This window comes from Neopelma chrysocephalum, unplaced genomic scaffold (assembly GCF_003984885.1).
Source record: "Neopelma chrysocephalum unplaced genomic scaffold, ASM398488v2 Primary Assembly neopelma1_42, whole genome shotgun sequence".
In the NCBI taxonomy this organism is placed as follows: Eukaryota; Metazoa; Chordata; class Aves; order Passeriformes; family Pipridae; genus Neopelma; species Neopelma chrysocephalum.
In genome coordinates, this window is record NW_020897700.1 from 1,969,909 (window position 1) to 1,977,722 (window position 7,814).

Below are 7,814 nucleotides of genomic sequence, written 5' to 3' on the forward strand. Positions count from 1 at the left end.
GAGCTAAATACTGCTTATAATAATTGAGACGGAGATTGCTTTCAGAAAAGCTGATCTTCTAAAAAAATGAATGTGCTAATCAGATAATGAAGTCGTATCAGAAATTTACCTTTTAGAGAATGCTTCTCATGGCTGTGATGGGTGAACTCTGAAAATACACTGTCCGCGAGAATTACATTGCTATAGCGTTCAATGTGCTATTCCAAAGCTGATTAGCTTTATCATGAAAATATTCACAGAGTTCCTTAGTTTTGAGTTATCCTGCAAGTAAGAAGATGTAGAAGATTTAGATGATAATAGTGGAGCAGATTCTTGTGATGGTGCCTTCCTGCAAAGTGTCTTTCCTCAAATTAATATTTTTGAGTGGACAAGCACAGCATTTTATATAAATTGTATTAAGAATTTTTTTCCCTTTCTTAGAGGACAAAATAAAAGGCATGCTAATTAATGTTGTTCTGCTGAGGTAACATTGTGTATACACAGGATTTCTAAATTGAATATAAAGCTTTCATTCTGTTGCATCTAGTTAATATCTCTCAGAGGACATACTTTTTTTTGTACTTGGTAACAAATTTGGCTTGTCATCAAACAATTTAAAATTGTATTTAAAATAAGTATTAAATACAGGAGGGTTCACAATCATAGCTGTTAATTTAACAGGGTATTGGGAACTGATGTTTTGTCAAACTTGGGTCATGTTCAGTTTGCTGTGACGTGTGTCTGGAGACCCTAATTCACTAAACAGCCATGGGAATTTAGTCTTCTTCCTTCCCTTTTCCTGCACATCTTCCATTAGTACCACCTTGTTTCAGAGTGGGTTTTTACAGTCTCATGATTTCATAGCATAGACCCAGTCACCCATGAGCAGCTTGCTCATACTGCACTTCCATGACTTCTGGGAATTTTTAACTGAATCCAAGTGTCTTGGAGCTGATGGCAGGGTTATTGTTGCTGGAAGCAGTGTGACTAGGTGTAAAGGACTAGTAGGAAGGGGTAATGTGCAAAGAAAGCATGACAGACCCTCTCATTTTATATTTACATGTATTTCCAGCTAATGCATGCCATGTTTTTCTTAATTCGTTAAACAGGCCAGCTGTTTTCCTGGAACATACGTCCCTCACTATCCTTCAGAAAACACAGTAAGAATTAACTTTGCATTATAACTTGTATTTCCAATCATGTATTTTTACAATCTGACCTAACCGTAAAAACATTAAAAAAGACTTGAAGTAGTCATATGGGCCATCACACCTGTATGTTCATCAATAAATGTGAATTAACTCAATGTTTATTGTAAAGCTAAGTAAATTTTCTTCCTCAAAATAAATTTTAACTACATAAAAAAATTAACTCTTATACCTTAAATCAAACACCAGGAAATGTGTCTGAATACTTCACTATGAACATTTCTAAAAAAAAACCCTAAAAACCTGTAAAGTAACTGTTTTCACAATTTCTTAAAACTCTTAAAAATAAGCAGGCCAGTTTAAAGGAGCCGGTCACATCATCCCCAAGTTAGTTGTTTCTAACAAGCATGAACAGAGAGAAGAGGGTTGCAAAAATGTGCCTCAGCTCTTTTACAGCTGGTAAAGCTCTACCAAAAATCCTGATGCTGAATGGTTTTGTGTTTTCCTAAATTAGGAGGCATGTTTAGAGCCCCAAGTACCAATCTGACCTTTCCAGGGTTTTGTTCCTGCTAATGTTGTTTGGAACACATCTACATGAAGGACAAAAGTGTAAACGAAAAGTGGTTTGATTTGCTTAATGGAAGTTAAATAGATTTGCAGAAGCCTGGGGAAATCATTAGTATTCCAGACTGAACCCACAATTTTTTGCCTCCTTGAGATTCAAGAAGAAATCCTGACTTGTCCACTTTTTGCTGGGAGCTAAAAGACCTGTTTGTATTCCTCATGCTGGACTCTTCTTTTTGTGGCCCTGAGTGAGGACCTTGTCCAGCTGCAGGAGGCACATATAGCTCAGTTCCTTGGCTGCCACACACACACCAGACCTGCTATGGCAGGTAAGGCTTTGCTTGCAGCCCAATCTTTATGACTTGCAACTAGAATAAATTCTCTGTAATCTCTTACATGAGACAGGGGGCCTACAAATATCCCTTTACTTTTTACAGTTTGGTCTCCCATTAAGTTGCTTGTAGAAATTCACAAATCGTGTTTGGATTTTAATCTCAAGGCAAGAAATGGGACAATTTGCATCTTGTTACTATTTCAGGTTCTTGCCCTGTGTCTGTTCATATGGGTTTGTACTAGTTCAGCATAGCCAATGCAGGCTTGGACACAGATATGCCTTGAGTTTATACTTTTAAGTATTTTCTTTGCTGATGTAAGAGCTGGACATAAACCACCAGCACTAGACAGAAGTTTTGAGGCATCTTTGAGTATCTGCATTAGAACATCAACCAAGAAATACCACGGAGTCTTCATTTGAACACCCTTGGCCAGGGTACAGATTCCCAGTTCATAAGATCATAAAGTGTATTACTTTTTGTTTCCAAACAATGAGGGAAATAAGAAACTAGTATTTTTATTTAACCAAAGTGAAGCAAGATAGCAAAACCAGAAATTAGCTGTTTGGGTTATAAGATATGGTAAAAAATAAACAGATTCTTGGATCTAAAAGCTATTGAGAGAGCTGCTGGAGAGTATGTGATAATCCCTTGGGAACATAATTCATATGTATTTACCTCAGATAAATGAAAACCATGTAATTCTAAAAGAACCATTCATTAACAGCCATGATTCAAAGTATTTGTCTCTGTTGTCTTTGATATTAATGGATACCAGTTACTATGCTACTTACATATTAGTGATTTAATACTTACCACTTGTTTACTCCTTTTTACTAAGTTGCTGTTAATTTTTTGGTTGAGCAATACGAAATTTCCTGAGATTTTAAGATACATGGCAGAATGGTAATATACAGTTTCAACATAAGGTCGTCTTCTGTTTAGCAGAAGCATAAGTTTGCAAAACTAAAAAGCAAGAGTCTAGTATGAGCTACTTTCATAATGTGATGCCACAGTAAACAAAAAAAGGATGTATGATAAAGACACTGCACAATCATCTGATACAACAGATACTCGATCAAATAAAACTTTCACTTAGCCTTGAAAGGAGAAAAAAATCTTAAGGAGAAATGGAGAGCTTGATAGATTTCCATCAAAACTTGAACTAAATTATTCAGATTAAAAATCTTTAGTGTATAACCTTTGTGTTGCTGTTCTTCCAGTTGCTCAGTGATGATGCAGGACTCCATTTTCAGGATATGCAATCTTACATGAACAGCTTCTAAACATCAAAATTTTTAGTTCATTCATTACAAGGAATGCTACACATTCTTTTCTACTCACTCCAACCCATAGAGGAAGCACATTTCGAGTGCATTAGATTTTTATTTTTAATTATGAAGCTAAAATTAGTTTCTATATAAATCTAATGCCAAAACAAATAATTTAGTTTGGCTTAATTCTGTAGTTTAAATACAAATGTTAACCTGAACTACTTTATGATAACTAGCATTTTGAAACAGTGCAACTGATTCAGGTAAGGGTGAATTTGGTTGCAGTATCTAATGCCTAAACATCAATGATGGATTATTAACAATGTCAAAAAAATTTTCTAAGTAAGCTGTGCTAAGTAGAAAACACTTTTGCTGGTACAGCGTCATGCACTCAGTGTATATGGCTGTGTGTTTGCATTGAAGAGCTAAGTGTTTTTTAGGGTCCCCTGAGGATTTTATGAAAGTCTCCATTCATTTTTCCCCACTTACCCTCTACATGCCAGAGAACGTGCAGCTGTCAACCCCCTTTTGAGGCCACACTGCAGACACGAGTCACGCGCCGTTCTGTGGGAGCAAGGAGCCCCTCCAGCCTGGGCATGCTCCTGCTGTGCCAGGAGAAGCAAAGGAGAGTGTGGAAGGGGAGAAGGCTGGGCTGGTAGAACAGCTGTCTGACCAAGCGGCAGCCGCCTGCTGGAGCTGCCAGCTGTGCAAGCGGCGTGGTGTGAAACCCACCGAGACACGGGCAGGCTCTGTGCCCGACGGCGGTCAGAGACAGCTCCTGAGGCTACTACTAGATCTGCCGGATCTGTGGAGCTAATTAGAGGAATGGGAGTGAGTAAATGGCAGGTATTTGCTGCTGGGAAAGGTCTCCTATTTGTATTTTGAAGTCCTACAGATGCAATAGTGTAGTTGGGGCATGTCCAGCCCAACCATGTCTGACCTCAGCCTCCAGCTAGCCAAGGGAAAGGCAGATTTAAAATGTGCCAATGGGAGGAATTCTTAAAAGGTGTTTCTTGCTCGGAAATACATAAGCTTGCCAATGTGCCTGAGCAACAGAGCGATGCTGCAGAATGCTCAAAATGCACATAAGTGAGAAGTAACACTTAAAAGTTTAGGTAAGTGGGGTTTTTCTATGTAACAAGTTGGAAGTGCTATTGGTCTCAAACAGTCTGTCAAAGACAATGGGAAAAACATCCATTCCCACCTTTAGTACTTTTTTACCCTTCATCTACTGAGAAAGTCACTACACCGTAATTAAAATAATTAAAAGGTGTGTTTTCTCAGAAATCTTGAATCTTGTGCTCTCTGCACATGATGTTCCAGTCTCCATTTCTAGGTATGAGCTACCTGGGGTTTAGTTCAATTGGCAAGGCTCTTAACATGTTTTTTCAATAGTGGTAAGAATCACCATAATGGTCACCCTATCTCCCACACTGGCTAGTGATCCTCCTAGAAGGAGATCCTTCACCAGTGCACCCTCCTGTCCTCTGATCAGAGCTGAGAAGTTTCCTGATACAAAGGTTTGGATTGCACAGGTGTTTCGCAGCCACCAAGTCTCTGTGTAGGTTGTGCCTTTTGGAACTGTTTTGTTTGCTTCTACCATATCCTGTGTCGAGAATACTCCCAATGTAATTGTGCTGTATAAAGATGAGTTTCTTTTCTGTTTGCTTTAAATCTTTCCCTGATTTCCCTGAGTGCTGATTAGTTTTGATTTTACAAAACCAGCAATTACTCATTCCCTATTCATCTTTCTCACAGTTACAGATATTGTATTCCTCATCTTGAGGTGTTTTCAGCCTGGAAAGTGAATTACCTAATCCCTTTTGAAGAAACCACTTTGTATCTCTGATCATTCTAATTTTTATTTCTCCTTTTTCTGTCTCTCAGCTCTGCTGCACACTTTCTGAGCTGCATTGGAAGCACCATAATATTCAAGATGAGAGCATGCCATAGAATTGCTCTGTACTGTAAGTCTATTTTTTCTCCCGTTTTTTTCCCAGGAATTGTTAATGTTCTACTTGCCTTTTGGCTGTCATAGCCCACTGATCTTATGTCTTGCAACTATGCAAAACAACTCCCAGATCTCTGTACTGAGAAAGTCAGAGTAATTTAAAAACAAATGTGTGATGCAATTAGTATTTCTCCCCATGACTATGAAGCTTATTAGTCAGCCTCTCCGTATAGAGATTTTTCCCCAGCTCTGTCATTTTGTCATCAAGGAACACTTGTGTTTTCCTTCATCAGATTATCTCTTAATATGTTGACCAGATGTCCCCTAGGATGTCCCCAGAAGGCTTCTCAAGCCTTCTAGATTTTAAACTGGCCTTGAGAAGAGTCTCATTTATTTCCTGAGAATCTAATTTTCTTGAGGGCTTTACTCAGAAAAAAAAAACAGAACCAAGACTCCAAACTCATACCAAAGTACAAATGGCACAGGATTTCCAGAATGTGGAACTCCTGCAATACTGATGTCAGAAGCTGGATCCCCTTTTTTTTTTGGCTCTCTCAAATGGAGTTTCTGTATGTGATGCCAAAAACAAGTTGGGCAAGTGGGACAACTTACCAGCAGCTCTTTCACTGGTAGAAATGGTCATGAGGAAGAGGCTGCTGCTCCCAAATTAGCGTTGCTGTCAGAGGTACCAGAGTGGCGCCCAAGCCAGCTGCCTCTTCATACTTCCCACTTGGCCTAGTCCAGCATGCTGCTGTCGTAAATCCTGCCCCAGAGCCTGCTCCCTTCTTACCAGTCCATCCCAGAGCTCCCCTCCCATTACCTGTCATTTGATAGCATGCCCTGTTCTCTCACTCTTCTCTCAAAATGTAATAAGCCCCAGATCTTGTTTTTGATAGGGATTTATAAAAACTCAGATACTGAGCTTTCATCTCCCCTTGATTTCCATTTTTAAGAGAGAATTGTAGACCATCTGGCTAGCCTAGAGTCCAGCTACTAAGGGTTTAAACAGGAATGTGCTGTTTTCAACCTACAATTGCTTTCTCTTCTAAAACACAACATTTATATTTTTTAATTTGGAGTGAATACCCTATTTGTAAACTGATTTCAAACAGCTAATACAAACGTTCTCAAAGATAAGAAGTCTATTGCAGTTGTTTGAGGTAAATGTAGCTGTAACTTTCCTCTTTGACTAGTCATAATTTTTCTAGTCATAATTTCATAAAGCACATTGAGGCTTCCATGCAGCTATTTACTTTATGTATAACAGCTGAAGGATGTATTTTATTTCCTGATTTTAGCAAGTATGTGGACTTCAACTAAACTGTGATATGCCTGAGCACACAGAATCTGACATGAAAGGTCCTCTGTCACATGCATCACTCTCCTCGGCATCACCTGGATGTAGGAATGGCTTACCTCAGATAACCCAGGCATAACTAACCTTGGTGCAGCTTCTTGCTCTTATTTTGACAGCAGATGTCAGATGAAGGGAAAGTAGCTAAGACATGTCACCATACAAGTTTTGCTGGCTATCACAGTACACCCATGACAATTACATTATTTTCACAAAGGTATTGGCGGAGGGGTATGGACAGACCATTATGGTCGGCAAACTGTCAGCTTTATTAGAAGAAAGACAGCTTATATACTGCTTATGACACACAGACGTGATTCTCCTCAACGCTATATTGGATACATAAGGAAAACGTACTTTGTTGTACAGTGCTAATCGGATCACAGCAGGTGTCCATAAAACTTGTTTACCTGCCAAAAGAACTCCTTCGCCTTGGCACAAGGCCTGCAGCCATATTAGTTGCATAGTATTTTTTACTGTCTGCACCCAGCCATGCCAAGGCAAGGCTCATAGAAATGCCACAGAAATTGTTCACGCACAATCTGTACCCTCCAACACAAAGGAGGTGACCTCTCTGTGGTTGTGTAACCCCCCTCTCCCTGGAGTCCCCGTGCAAGGCTCTCCAAGGCTTACCTGCCTATACACCGCATCGGCTGTGACACAGCATCACTGTGCATCCCTGACTCCGATGGCTGAGAAAGAGCTGTGGAAAAATTCTGTAGAAAAGTAAAAAGTGTAAAATTAAAGTCCCTGTTGAGACAGAAGTTCTTAGTAGCTCAAGAATTCAAGAGGCCAAACACCAAGTGGAAGAGTATAAAATCTTATAGGAAAAAAAAAGAAAATGGAGTCTAGTCAGTCTAACCCTTCTCCCGCCTCGTGTCTGTCTGGCTAGGAAAGTCTATCCAAGTGCTTTGTCAGGGAGTTGAGTATTCAGTCTAATGGTTTTGTTAAATCCAGAATGTCTTTTGTGTGTAGTAACCATAGTTACTTTATACTTTTCCATAATATATATCCTGCTTGGAGAATCTCTTTGGATTCAGGTAAGGATGCACGAAGAAGCTAGTTCAAAAGAGGGGCACTAATCACAGGTATAGTATAAAAGGCATAGTATAAAGCAAACAGAAAAAAAAACATGAAAGACAGTCTTCATCAACTGACAGTGAAGACCAAACTTTTCATTGGTGTGCATTTGATTTTCGTGTGAATACCATC